We start from the raw sequence: 14942 nt of genomic DNA, 5'->3' as shown, positions 1-14942 counted from the left end.
GCACTTGAAACAGCAAAATACTCTAAACGTTACAAACTTAAACAAGAAAAACTCAAAACCACTGTAAAAATCAACTTCAGAATTGCAAGTTATAATTATTTTATGCTGCTTGCGACTGGGATCTCATGGATGCAAAAGAAGAGCAGATTCAGGCCATATTGGCTCACTGTATTTGCTTGATTGCTCTCTCTTAGCTCAAGTCAATGTCATCCAAGATATACCATCAAGAAGACACCAAAGGTTGCATTCTGGTCAAAAGTGACCAAATACAGATCCAAAAATCACATCTGAATTCACATTTTTAGTGCTGGGCAGCAGTACTGCAAAGTGCCACAGTGAGGGGAGTTTGAAAATCCCTGCTGAAGCTCTGTTTTCTGGCTGGAAAAGACTTTTTAGGAGTTTCATTTCCATACTGAAAAGAAGGGATGGGGAGAAAAATCTGAGTTTGCCTAAATTTCCTAAGAATCCTTACTTGGGATTATTTCTCCTTCAGCATGTGCTTGTTCCAGAGCAGCAACGGGTGGTAGGGAAGGTCAGCAATAGGATAATGGGAAACAGCATTATAGAAACTACACCCTTTATAACTCGCATAAAGAAATCCTTTATGCTGCAACGTCCCTGGGAGGGGGACATATCATGCCTGTTATTTATCTACCTGACCTTTTTATTACAGGAGGTATTTTCAAATTGTCCCAAAGAAGACAGGAGGCTGTAGGCCACATGGGAACTCCTGATCTGAGTGATCTTTTTCCCAGAAGAAGACTGAGGATAATATCTGAAGGCTCAATTCCTCCTTTCAAGACCATGTAACCAAAATTCATGACCCAGTTTAAATATTTGCAAGATCCCAATGGGAGCAGGTGAGTCATTTTTATTTGGTTTTGGTTTTTTGGGTTTTTTTTAATTGCTCACCCCTCGCTTATGGACTGATCCTTGTTTAAATGTGTTTGTTATTCTGAAGAATCTGCTAAATGGGCTTGTGCAAAAAACCCCTTTGGATTCAGCTCCCGTGGTGTTGCTGAGTGCCAGGCACCAAGTGCAAAGTACAACATTCGTGCTGTGTCATCAGCTTCCTCTGTTGCTGGGTATTATTGCTTCTCCATGGCTGGATGTTTCTATCTTTTAAAGCAGAACAATCAGGAATAAAGAATGTCAAATGAGAAATGAACTATGAAGGTCAAATATTTCCATTTCTGCACAAATAACCTGTCCTTGTTAGCCTTGGATGACGGTCCATGTGCAAAAAATAATTTAAAAAAAAGCCACTATCCGTATACCTGGATGAGCAAAACACCGATTGCATGCTTATTTATGGAAAATAAAGGCAATTCCTGGCCTGCAAGCCCAGAAAGGATCATTGTCTTACCTAATTTGCTCTCCTCTGTAGGAAGCCCATCGTTTCCACCCTGTTTCCTGTTGGAGGTTTTGCCAGGTTTCAACTTCCCATCATGGCTGGTTCAACCATGCAAACGAATTCCTACAACTCTGCATGACATGTCAGTTAATACAGATTACACTGGCAGGTCAGAAGAACTTGAAAGATTATGTTTGTGCCAGGGTGTATGCCTGAGCACAGGTTTTGGGTGGTCAGCTTGGTGGAAGTGGCCTGTCCTGTACAGACCGAAGCCTTTTCAAAGATTGCAGGTTTCTCACCCCTGATCACCGAGAACATTAAAAGTCTTTGCCTCTGTGCTTTGGAGTGACTGATCACAGTTCAGTACAGGAGATAAAAAGATCTGTCTGTAGCTCTGACTAATTAAGAATTTACTCCCGCATCTTATGCACCAAGTGCCAATGGCGGTGAACACAATATGTGGTTAGTTTATGACATTGGTTTTCCTTGTCATATATGAATAGCCAGAAATAAGCTTAAAAACAAATGAAGCAATGATGCTGGCAATAATTAAGTTAACACTGAACTAGAAGCTGGTAGCTATGTGACACTGTTTCTGCTGAACTGGGTTCGGTCGTTTATGATTTGTAAATGCAAGTACTGCTGACTCTGGGAATCATTTGTAAAGAGACCTATTGCTTTTACTTTCGTCACTGAAAGAGTAATACAGATACATTTGGAACAACTGGACTAAACCATGTTTTACCTGGCTTCCAGGCCCAGGATGATGCTTCTGAATGCTGCGCTACAGACTCACATTTGAATGAGGCTATTGTCTGGAAACAGAACAAACTAATTTCTGGTTTCTACATTTATTAGCCAATTGTATGAAACCGTTTTTCATGTTTTAATTTACTCTGCATTAACAGGGTGTTCATATTTCTGATCCTTCAGGCCACATCCTGCCTTATTGCTTTCACCCCTTCAAAGAAAGAAGTAGGAGTAAAACCTCCTTCTACTCTGAAAATGGTGGACCTAGAGAAGGCATGTTCTCACCTGTGTAAGCTTGGGTGCTTTTTGTGTTGAGAGTTATGTTTTCTGGCTGGGAAAGAGCATGCAGTTTTTACTGCCATCGGCCCCGGTGTACTAGGCAGAACTCAGGGACTGGAGCCTTTTCTATCTTCTGCATCATCTGAAAGAATTGATCATTAATTTCTAATTGTAGGACACATGGTGTAATCCCACTGCCGTCAGACTCTGCTCTTGCTTACCCATGTGTAACCTCCCGGAGACACTTTATTACTCTTGATGGATGAGCCTGGAAGAGCTCATCTTGACTTTCAGATCCTAAGCTGCATTTACAGCCCTGGAAGATGAGAATCTGGAGGAGAAACATTTTGCTAGTAAACAGAGCAAATGAACATACAATAAACCTCTGAGACACAGTAATCCCAGAAACCCATGACACTATTAATAATGGGTCCTTTTCAAAGTGAAACCACACTTCATGCCCCAAAGCATCCTGAATTATGTTTGGGTAAGCTGCAGACATCACATTCCTTGGAGGGCAATAGCTTGTATCTTCCATTTCTCTGATGTTGCTTATTTTTTTCCCTTTATCAGAGATGGATACGGTTCCCTTAAGAATCCTCATTTAAGTAGCTTCAATCTTTTTCCACTTTACACTTATTGATCTTCTGGGCAGAATGGGTATTCTGGTTAGTGGAAAATTTTAGGGTTTTGCAGTTAGTTTTTATTCTCAGGAAGGATGAAAGGAGGAATTTTGACCGGTATCAACCGGTCAAAATGAGAGGGTGTGAGTGTCTTTACATGTAACTGTACATATTCCACTTCCTACCTGTACAAGTTTTATATATGGTGGGTAACAGAGACACTTATCTGTGTGGAAGAATAAAACCCAACACCCATGCTGGTTCCAGATTTGAGCCCGAGTGAACATCTGAGCCACCACAATATCACTTGTCCAGGCTTATTGTCTCTGTTACTGCCCCCAGTCCTCATCTTCCCAACTTGAGAGTATTATTTCCTGAAACAAAAGTTTTTATCAACCATCTCTGTGTGTTGCTGTGTGTGGCCATAGGCAATGACTCCATGCTCTTGGACAGCTCATGCTTGAGTAGGGCCCTATGTAGGTTTCCTCCACAAATTGTTAAATCAAAGCAAGAAACAGCCACAGAATCTCAAAAGTACTTAGATGCCCTCTGCCTCCTTAAACACCTAATTTGGGTGTCAGTTAACAAAATGACCGCCGAATACTTAAATGTTCACCAGTGGCTGTGATTAAAGCTCACAGTACCCAAAATTCATTAGGAGAAGGCTTGCAGGTCCACCCTGAGAAGTTCGGCCTCTTCTCCTGCCCCCTGCACATCCTGAGACCAGGCAGGAGATTTGCAGCCAATGTAAAAGACTTTTCTTTCACCACAGATGGAGCTCTGCCCAAGTCCTTGTGGATGGGAACCCAAGGTAGCATATGTGTCTTGAAGTTCTTGGCTTTAATGGCCAATGCAGAGTTTTGAGCTGGGTCTATGATGTCCATGCTAAGTGCTCTAATCATGTTGGGGAGCCGCCTATCTGCAATGAGTTTTCTCACACTCAATCTGAGCTTAGGAACCAAATCCTAACGAACCAAATCATCATGGCTCAGGGTCACAAAGCACAAGGGATGCCTCCTCCCCATCCGGGCAGGGCTGCACCCAGGGGTTGCATTGTCCTTCCTTGGGAGGAGGCACAGCAGCACCGAGGAATTCATCCCCACGTTTGCTGTTGCAATGCCCACGTCCCATCAGAGGGACTGGAGTGGGATCTGCTGCTGCTGCTGAGCTGCCTGCCCACAGTTTACAGCTGGGACATGGGGCTACTGCTGCAGTTGTCAGTCGAGCGGTTTTCAGTGCTTTGACAGACCGTTTTCTGAAAATTGGCCTTCCTGCTTTACAAGTGTTACTGATTATACTGTGAGTTGTATTGCAGCTGGAACGGTAATAGACTCATAAAGGATTTATTTTTTATTTTTTATTCTTATTTTTTTAACCAGACTTGGGGGTTAAGTGGATACTACATTATGCCACTATTATAGCTTCAATATTATTATTTTTCTTTAACTGGGATTGTTTATTATGCATGTGTTGAAGCACAAATGTGGAACAAATGAATCTGATATCAAATTAATGCTGCGATCAGGTTTCCCCCCCTTCCCTCTTTAGTTGCCATAACAATCTGTGATCTTGAAGCAACAATAAAATTAGAATTGCATTAAAGGTGTTTACATCATGTACACTCTACCATTATTATTTTTCACTGTAATGAAAGCATTGAGTGTTTGCTTTGGAAGAGAACACCGTTACAGCTCTTGCCTTGCCACGTCTCACGTTGCTTTTTGCAGCCAGAAGTTGTTTGTTTTGAGAAGAGGGAAGGGTGTTCTGGGCTGGAACTTTTGGAGGAGGGGTGATTTTGTTTATGTTTTTTAAGATAATGTTTGTCTTTTGCTTGTAGGATGCAATTTTGGGCGTGCTACCTTTGAATTTCAGAACTTCAAAGAAATGCATCTCTGCTTTTAAATGTGCTGCAAACCTCCCCCCCCCCCCACTGTTGTGGAAAGTACATCTTCTAGCTCTTCCCCTTACTGACAAAAAGGAAAATAAAGCAACGTGTGCAAGGAAGCGATTTCATCGGCGCATACGTGTGCATGTGCGTGGGTGCATATGTGTGCGTACAAATGTATGTATATGATGTAATTAACTCCCCCACCCCAGGACTGCACAAGCTTCTGCCCCTGGGGACAGGATGAAAGGAAAAAGCATGACAGATGTTAGTCATATTGCCTGGTGCATGACTTGAAAGTGCTCTGGTAGTCCAGCAATGAGCGTTATGGAGAAACATTTATGGAACAAAGAGGCCGTTATCTCAGTATCTGAACTGTGCCAGGCATCACGGAGCCCCTTTACTGCGGCTCCTATCCAGTCTGGCACATTATGCCTTGCTGTGACATCTTTCTGTGTAGCCTTTGTAGATAATCCTTGTGATAAAGCTCCCTTCAGAAAAATGGGGGGTTTTCATTTTTAAATACATAACGTGATCACCTTATGCTGAGGCTGGACTTGAATAGAAATACCATGAGAAGATTTTCCTTCTCCGTCCGCTAAGCCTGCTGTTCTCACACGCAAACCATCCTTTGATTTTTTTTTTTTTGCAAGTTTAGCCTCTTTTAGGAGCACCGGATCCATCTATTTATGAACATTGTGTGTGATTATTTCCCTGATTAATCTGAATATAAGACATACAGCAACAAGCTAATTCTAAAGCCTTTCCTGGTGGTGCTAACACATCTTTGAATTCTGTATTTCAGATTCTGTACAACACAGAGGAGAATTGCTACGCTGGGCACAGGGATTTGGCAGGGCAGGATAACAGAAAATAAAATGCTATGTAGACTGAGTGAGGAATGTAGTTAGCTCTCATAAATCTCTGGAGACAAGATCTCTCCAGAGCTGGGTTCATCTAGTGATCCCCTCACTGACTCCAGTCCTAAAGATCAAAGAGTGGTGGATTAAGTAACACATATTCTGCGGTGACGTGCTGCTGGGGATTAGCTAGGTAGGAATCACCTAACTAAAAGATCACAGCATCATAGTACAATTTTGACTGGAAGGGACCTCGGGAGGTCCTAGTCCAACCCGCTGCTCAGGGCTGGGCCAACTTCAATGTTAGATCAGGTTGCTCAGGGCCATGCCTAGTTGAATTTTGAATGTCTCCAAGGTTGGGGAGACACCCACCTCCTCTCAGGACCTCTGTTCCAGTGCTTAACTGGTTTCATGGTGAACTTTTCCTTCCTTATATCTAATTGGAGTTGTCCCTCCAGCAAATTCTTGTGCCCATCCGGTCCATGTAGTTTTTTGTCCTTTTATTGTATGCCTCTGAGAAACATCTGACTCTGTCTTCTTTATAGCCAGCCATTAGGTTGTTGAAGACAGTTGTAAGATCCCACCCCCCTCCTCTTACCCTGAAGCTATCTCTTCTCCCTCATCATCTCGGACTGTCACTAAACTGGACTCACTGCAACTGGCTGGTCACTTTGTTGGTGGCCCCAAACTGGCCACAGTACTCTAGATGTGGTCTCACAAGAACCAAATAAAAGCAAATAATCAATTCCCTTGTCCTGCTTATGGAGCAAAGGAGATGCTCTGGGATACCACTGATACTGATGCTGCAGAGCCTTTTGAAGCTGCCACCAGCTGTCAGTGCCAGTGGCCTGTATAAATGATGGCCTTAAGCCTGTTCTCACTGTATAAAATTCACATTGATCCAGGAAAAAAATCACTAGTTGTCTCAAAAGAGGTCCAAAGACTAAGTGATGTTGGGTGGTGGCTTTTACTCTTGAATGTGGCCTGTTAGGATGAGGGCTAAGTTGTTTTGGGGCAGTTGGGAGTCTCCTGCTGCCATTGACACTTCTTGCCCTGTTATGGTTATGCTCACCCCCCATGCTACGAGCATGCTAGTTGGCTGCAGGGGCTGCTTCTGGAGTAAGTCACTAAGTCACTTGGAGAAGGGTCTTGGGCATAGCTGCCACAAAAAATCAGCGTAGGCTCCAGAAACAGGACCAGGCCAGTTCTCTAACATGTTCCTACCAGGCTTTGCACCCTCACACATCTCCTCATCCCCTGGTCTGGGGCACTGAACTCACCCTCAGCATCATGCTGTAAAGATATAACAGGAACAGAGGAACAGCTTATGAAATATGAACTGGGGGGGGGGGGGGGGGGGGGGGACGGGGGACGGGACTCCTGGGGAAGTCCTCCCCCCACAAATGTTTGAGGGCCTTAAAACATCACATGGGAAACCTAAGTCAAGCTGCTGACCTGTTGTGGTTTAACCCCAGTTGGCAAGTAAGCACCACACAGCCGCTCGCTCACCCTCCTCCTGCCCTGGTGGGATGGGGGAGAGAATCGGGGAAAAAAAATAAAACCTGTGGGTTGAGATAAAGACAGTTTAATAGGACAGCAAAGGAAAACAAAATAATGATAATAATAATAATAATGATAAAAGAATACACAAAACAAGTAATGCACAATGCAATTGCTCACCACCTCGTGACTGATGTCCAACCCATCCCCGAGCAGCAATCCCTGCCCCCCCGCCCCGGCCAACCCCCCCAGTTTCTATACTGAGCATGACGTCATATGGTATGGAACAGCCCTTTGACCAGTTTGGGTCAGCTGTCCTGGCTGTGCCCCCTCCCAGCTTCTCGCTGGCAGAGCATGGGAAGCTGAAAAGTCCTTGACTAGTGTAAGCATTACTTAGAAACAACTAAAACATCAGTGTGTTATCGCATTATTCTCATGCTAAATCCAAAACACAGCGCTATAGCAGCTACTGGGAAGAAAATTAACTCTATCCAAGCTGAAAGCAGGACGTGACCAGCATGCACACTGGCCCATCTGCTCCATGGGCTGCTCTCCCCGGTCAGTTTGGCTATAAGGCCAGTCTGCCCCAACTGCTCTTGGCGAGGGGAAGTGAAATGGGGGGGCTTTGCTATGGCCAACAATGTAGTATATGACTAAGAGAGCTACTTTTGAGTCTTGCATGGTGCTAATGCAGCTGCTTAAGTTTCTTAGCAGAGGTTGTCTTCAAGCATTTCTTGTGATTGGTACTGGTGATGAGAAAGAGCCTACGGGGGCTAGAAAAAGGAGGGAGGAGAGCAGAGGGTGTCTTATGCTGGCTCTTGGTTTGTAACCATATGAAGGACGTACACATGCTGTGTAGCACAGTGGAGATACCCTCATGGTAGCTCCAAGATTACACAGTGTAGCCATGTCAGTATAGCTCTGTGCCCAAGAAAAATCTTATCAATCAGCTTTGTTCTGGAGAATGGAGATGCTTGCAGATGTGCCTATACTGTCTTCAAGACCTGAAATTTCATGCTTGCATGGCGGATCCATGCCATCTCCCGGTGCGTGGCAGCGACACGCATGACTACCACACTTCTAAGCTTCTGCCTTTTAAAGTAAATGCTTTACACCATGAGCATTTACTGTTTTGAGAAATCAAACAAAAACCTGAGAACTCGATTACCTTGTTCTTCTGATGACCCAAATCACGGCGTTTGCTGCAACACTTTCACATACTTGCTGCTATACTTATGCTTTCCTTTGGGTGACTTAGTGCTACACAGAGCAGCTCTGAGGGTGATTTATAACATGCTTTCTAGTTGAGGGCATGTATTTATCATGTTACAACAAACGAATGATTAATAGTTGCCATAGTGATAATGAGAACTTGAAATCTTTGAGCACTACAGAGTCAAATGCAAGCCTTGGCACATCTTTGCTGCAAAGTAATCGTGGTGGGGTCTTAAAAATAGAGGCTCAGGAGCCAGCATCACTTAGTAACACTTTAACACCCTATGGAGAAAACATTAAAAAATAATCATACGCTTATTTAGAAATGTGGAAAAAAACAGATGGGAAAGATTCATTTCAGGTTTTTCACTATAAGAAGACATTTAAATATTTTCACAGAATCTACTTTTTCTGGTTTGTTTTGTTTTTTTCTAATGCAATTGAAAGCTGCTGCTTTTTACTGCTAACCTTCCCCCTCTTCTTTCCCCTGGCACAACTTTGCTCATTGAAATGTTATATGGACAAAATCTCAGCTTTCCAAGGTCCTGCCAATGCTTCTCTTTAATCCAAGGCACGTAATCATTTCTCCTCAAGTTTGCTTACCAACCATCAATAAGAAGTCTTTGCAGGGATGCACAGATTTGCCCATCATTATTCCTTGAGATTCTGAGAAGGAAAATGTCATTCAGACATGTGGGGACACTAGGGCATATGGGTAGTTGCTGAAGCTTATAGCTGTTTGTTCAAGACCAGGTTGGTCACAACTCCCTCTATATTCAACAGCCTGTGCTGCGCATTGCAGTGGTCAAAGAGGAGCTAGTTAGAGATGGTTAGAGATGGGAAACCTGGACCCAATATCTGGTAAAGTTAATTTGGGTGATGGGTCCTAACAGTCTCAAATTGTTCCTCAAAAAATGGCAATGTGCAGAAAAAAATGACTCTGTTGTCCTCCACTGGTGTCAGTTGGCTGCAACATGTAGCCTGGAAATGAAGATTCAGCAAAAATATAAATAAAATGTTGAGGGCCAGAGTGGCAAAGCCCTCCTCTTCTACCTGATGTCTCCTGAGATCATTTGTAAATGAGACTCTCAGAACCCACAGGGAGAAATAGAGAGCAGACTTGGTGGCCATTAATTACTACAAGAACTAATTAAATGAGAGGGAAGGAATCTGAAACCACTGGGACATGCACAAGCTCTGTTTTGCTTACCAGTACACTGAGAAATTTCAGCTGCGGATCTGGAAGATGAGTCGACTGATTTATCCAGGAGATCAGATAAAGAGCAAGGCAGGAGGTATTGTGCCAAAGTAAAGAACATGCACAGTATTGTTTGGCATCAATGTGCAGCTAATATCCTCCGGGAGGAATGAAAAGTGATGAGAAACCTCCCCCTTGTGTTACTTCTGCATTTTCCCCCCACTTGGGGCTTTGTGAACAGTGCTGAAGCATCAGGATCCTGTCCTGTAAAACTGGTGTAAAATTATTTTTCTTGCTTCCTCAGCCTATGTTTGTGGGAATCTGAAATCACTGTCAGCTCTTTGGAGCACTGAAGGTTTGAAGACAGCCTCTGCCCAGGAATACCAGGCAGTCCTTACCTCAACAGCAGTAAATTAGAGAAAAGAGAAGAACATGCATTGCCAGGAGTCCTGTGCAACGTGACAGTTGAGGGAAAACAAAGATAAATTTTTTTGGTGTTACCAGCAAGTTATAAAGCATTAATAATTAGCCAGTACTGCTCTGCAAGCCAGTGTAGATTGGAGGGTCAGTGCTAGCAGGCATCTCCCATCAACTCACACAGCCATCAGGCACCCAAAAAGCTTCAAGACCTGTGAGTCCCTATCACCAGGTGTTGCCTCTACTTGGCCAAACGTCTGATGGTTGCACCAGTGTTGGCACACGGCTCGGTTGCTATGAACTCATGACCCACGTGTGTAGGAGCCACCATCCGCCGGCTCCTACACACAAAGCACGCAGGCGGATCAGGCATGTTGGCTTTGCCGCGTGAGATGATCTTGTGCTCTGCCTTTCTAATTAGGTCAAGAGGAACACGATGCTCCAGCAGCTTCGAGGGCTCGGGGTAACTAATTCAGCAGTAGAGTGGCAATTACTCCAGAGACGGCGTTGTGTCCCATAGATGTATTTTAAGCATTGAACACAGCTAATGAAGCTATTAAGAGGCAACAAAATTTTAGCCATTTCAGTGAACCAGCTAAGTTGCAATGCCCTCAGACAGGCGGGAATGGATGTCTGTAGCACTAAAATGTCACACTGTTGTACGTGACAAGATTGTCCACTAACGATGGGCTTCAGCCAAGCCAACATTTGGCCGCTCACAGTTTCCTTGGGCTGCCCACAGCCCGCAGCCTAGCTCAGCTGAAGTTACTGCTTTGTCTGCAGCCAGAATGGGCTTTGTGAGTTGCCAAAATAATCCTGAGACTTCACATAAGCAACAAGTTTGTGTGCTATTTCTGAGCTATAAAATTTTCCAAAAAAGGCAAAATGATCACTTCAGTGAGAAGGGTTTTGAACAAGTTTTTGTTCAATTAATGCAACTTGATTTATTGCTAGGTGAGCCCTCAAACAGCCTGTAATTACAGACCCACAACTGCAAAGTAGGAAGATTATGAAGGTTAAACATATCAAGTCTTTGCATGAGAAGGAAGTGATCAATAAAAAAAAAAAGTAGAGTTAACGAGAGATAAAAGGATTCAAGAGTGTGGCAGATAGGTTCGTGCTACGACATCCTGTAATGAAAGGAGACAGCACAGCAAATGAAAGCAGAAAACCCTGATATTGCTCAGAGTACTATTAGAAATCTTAGACGTAGTCTTCACAAATAACTCGCATTTTAAGGGCAAGTGCACTTTCTTTTCAGTCCCACATTTACCTGCTGTGCTAATGCAGTGTCCTCTCACATTCATTGTTGAAAATTAATTACTTGAGTAATAAGGATATATAAAAAAATATCTTCAGACAGGTTATAAAAAGAGTTGTTTGCACTGAAGAGAAGTTGCCCACTGCATTTTAAGTTTGCAGCATGAATAAATCTCTTTGTGTTCTCGTTCCAGTGCTTTCTCACACACTGTGTCCCACCATTGTGCTAGAAGGGAGAGACAAATACAGTCTTTTGGGCTAGCTAACATTGTCCCAGAAGGCTTTCTCTTAAAGACCATTTTCTGCTTTTTGCAATCTTAAATCCCACGGGAGGAGAAACTTCCCGTGCCGCCCCAGAGGCAGGCTTGCCCTCTATTACATTTCACTTTAAGGAAATATTTTCCTGATCTTCAGCCTTTATGTCTCACTTGCTTAATTCCTTCCCACTGCACCTAGTTAGATTCCCTTGTACAGTCGTAAATAATTAATCACCTCCTTCATTCATTTCAAACACTTATTGAATACAGAGCAGAGAACAAGAATTACTCATAGGAAGAAAAGGAATGGGAGCTGGATGAGAGAGGACCAGTTGAGAGGCAAGGAACGGGGAAAGAATGATGCTCCAAGCATAAAATCCAAGCTGCTGGTAAGAGTAAAAGGGATAGAGGAGCACTGCAGTGCCCCGTGGCTGATTCATGCTGCTTACTTTTGCATATTAATTTGGGAAGGCAAAACACAGTTCCTCATGGGGCTTTGAAGTGCTCTGCTCAGAAGAAGGTATCCTTTGATGCCTGTCAGTCCAAAACAGCAGCAGAGCGCAGGTAGTTCCCCAGGCATGGCTGGGCAACCGAACGTAAAATAGGAGCAGTGGTGAGTGCACCACGAACACAAGCCCTGCAGCCATTTAGATGCCCTGCAAGCCTTCGGCAGGTGAAAGCTGCTCAGGGGAAGGCAGTTCTGCGTACATGCAGAAGCAGGACTCAAGAGAGCTTCCGGCACTGATAGCGATGCTCCTCACAAGCTTGCTTTCCCAAGGGCATGGGTGGATTTTGCTGCACAAAATCTATTTTGAAGGGGTTTTGTTTTGTTTTGTTTTTCTGTGTATTTTGTTTCCTTAGACCTTGAAGGCTGACGATCTCAAATTTCTAGGCAAGCCCAGAAATGCATTCCTAGAGTGCGAGGGCTCTTTCCTAGCAGAAGGCACGCCCCAGTGCCCTGAGTCCAGCTACCACGAGCTGGGTACCCAACCAGGATGCTAAAGTTGGGTCTCTGCACCAGGATGCCTTCCTCACTCTCCTTCAGTGGAGAACAAGCAGTTTCTTCAGATATATAATAGGTCATGCTAAGGTCTGACCCCCATCTGGCGGTATCTCTCTAGCTTTCCCAATAGGTGTCCAGGGATGCTCAACCCACCAAACACCTTGGTTAACTGAGCCCAAGGGCTGGCCACACAAAAGCTCTTATGGCTAACTAGGCAACTTGGCACCAGCGCCCTGGGTTGAACTCCGCAGCCCTGGGGACTGTAGGTAAGAAATATTTCTGTACTTTGCCAAGGAAGAGAGGGTAGTCAGCAAGCAGGGAGATGGCTAACTGTTAACAGAAAACAGTAAGGCTAAATGAGCTGAAGAAAACGAGGCTGGAGGAGAAGGGGACACTGTGAACACCTCCTGTTAAACCTCTTTGCCCTCCATGCAAAGTTACAATCCAGCTGCTTGGTGTTTCCACAAGTCGTGCGCTTTTTATTTATTCACACCTGGGAACATGACCTCTCATCCAGGAGCTCTGTTCCACTGAGAGTAAATTTATGGCTGGCATCTGCTCCTGCACCAGGCACACGGAGGTGATTTACGGTGAAGAAATTGCATTCTGACCCAGTGACAAGCCATTTTGCCGAGATGTTGAAGATATAAACAGTCAGGCTGTGGCATAAGCACGGGTACAATTTCAGTAGTTGTGGAAACTCTTACACCTCCCAGTCCACCCCACAGCCCCACTGCTGTTGTTCAGAAGTTGGACGCGGCTATAACTCTTCTGTGAGGGAGCAAGAACACTAAAAGGGAGGCATATGGGCCAGGATGGGACAGTGCTGCCATTTTCTTTTTATTGGGAAATATATTTTAGCACAAATGAGAACTGTCTAGTAAGCAAGCATCCCCAGTCATGAAGAAGGTGCTTGGAAGCGACAGGGAAGTGGGGCATCTCACGTGGGAATTTGTGGTAGCATTTGACTGTCTAAGGCCCATGAAGAGGACCATGGGATCCACTGGCTTGGCAGATGGTGTTTGCAAAGAAAAAAAAAATTAACTGAAAGCAGACCTGCCTATGCAACCTCATTTGCTGGTCTTGTTTCTCCTCGATCTGTGTATGGCCGTGCTTTGAGACAGGAACCTGGGATGTGGGAAGGGGAGGAAAAATGGCCCTTCATAACCCCTTCCTCTCCCTGCACATATGCTGGTCAAGGTCTTCATGTCTTTCTAGTCAGCATGTTCTCAGTCCTTAACTGAGTGGCGGTGTTATTATTTTCCCTTACCCTACCCACAAGATTGCTGGAAACCTGAGGTTTGCAGAGAGTGTGCGGACAAAGGTGAGCTGCAAAAAAAGCTGGGATGAAAACAGGAGAGCAGGAGGCCCTAAACCCTGTGCCACAAGTTGTGCTCATGCCTGTGGAAAGGAAGAATGTCTGGCTGCTGGCAGCAGACTGACACCTGGTTAACAAGGAAATGGGTGGGTGGATGGATTCCTGTCACCTGTGAGCACGAGGATCTTGGCCATGCTGGAAGTGCTGCAGCCATAGCTTTGGCTTTGTCACTACTGAGGGCATGCATAAGCACTAGTAGCAGTTTGGATCAGTGAAAGCATTGCCCAAGAGTGTGCTTCACGGCATGGTGGTGAGCAGAAATCCCAGTCCTGCCTCCCCAGGTGTGCTCTGAGAGTGCTGTGGGACTAGTTACAGTGCACCTACTAGAGAACAACCTTTGTTTCCTTTATTAGCACCTTCTGGAGTTCCCTTGTTTTTAAATTTATTCTCATTTTGGTATGAAAGTAGGAGAGAGGAGCGGGTGAGATACCATAATGTGCTATCTATCTCCTCAGCCTGGACTTGCATTAGGTAGAAGGACCTGTAGAAGGACAAGGGCAACCCAAGGCAAGTGCAAGTGCAACATCCATATTTCACACCGCTTCATATCCCATCCTGTTGAGTTTGCAGATGACACCAAATTGATGGGGAGTGACCAAGGGCAGGACTGCCATTCAGAGCGACCTCGACAGGCTGGAGGAAAGGGCCAGCAGGAACTTTGTGAAATTCAAGAAGGACAATTCAAGAAGCCTTAATTTAGTGATGACTGGCACGATGATGAAGGCTAAGCTGTGTGCCATCATTTACTTCACAAAGCAGCACGGTCTACTAACCAGGCACAACACCCTCTAAAACAAAGGTTGGCGTTCCATGTATTTTTTTTCTTTCTTTAACAGGAATTTGTATTTGGTGTGGCTTAACTGTATTTCAGAAGGTCATCAGACTAACTGTCAGACTGCTTCCCTGAAACATTTTTGTACTATTGTTTAAAAAAAAAAAAATTAAAACAGTTGGCGTTAATAA

The sequence above is a fragment of the Mycteria americana genome, chromosome 1 (assembly GCF_035582795.1).
Source record: "Mycteria americana isolate JAX WOST 10 ecotype Jacksonville Zoo and Gardens chromosome 1, USCA_MyAme_1.0, whole genome shotgun sequence".
Lineage (NCBI taxonomy): Eukaryota > Metazoa > Chordata > Aves > Ciconiiformes > Ciconiidae > Mycteria > Mycteria americana.
This window is presented reverse-complemented; position numbering follows the sequence as displayed.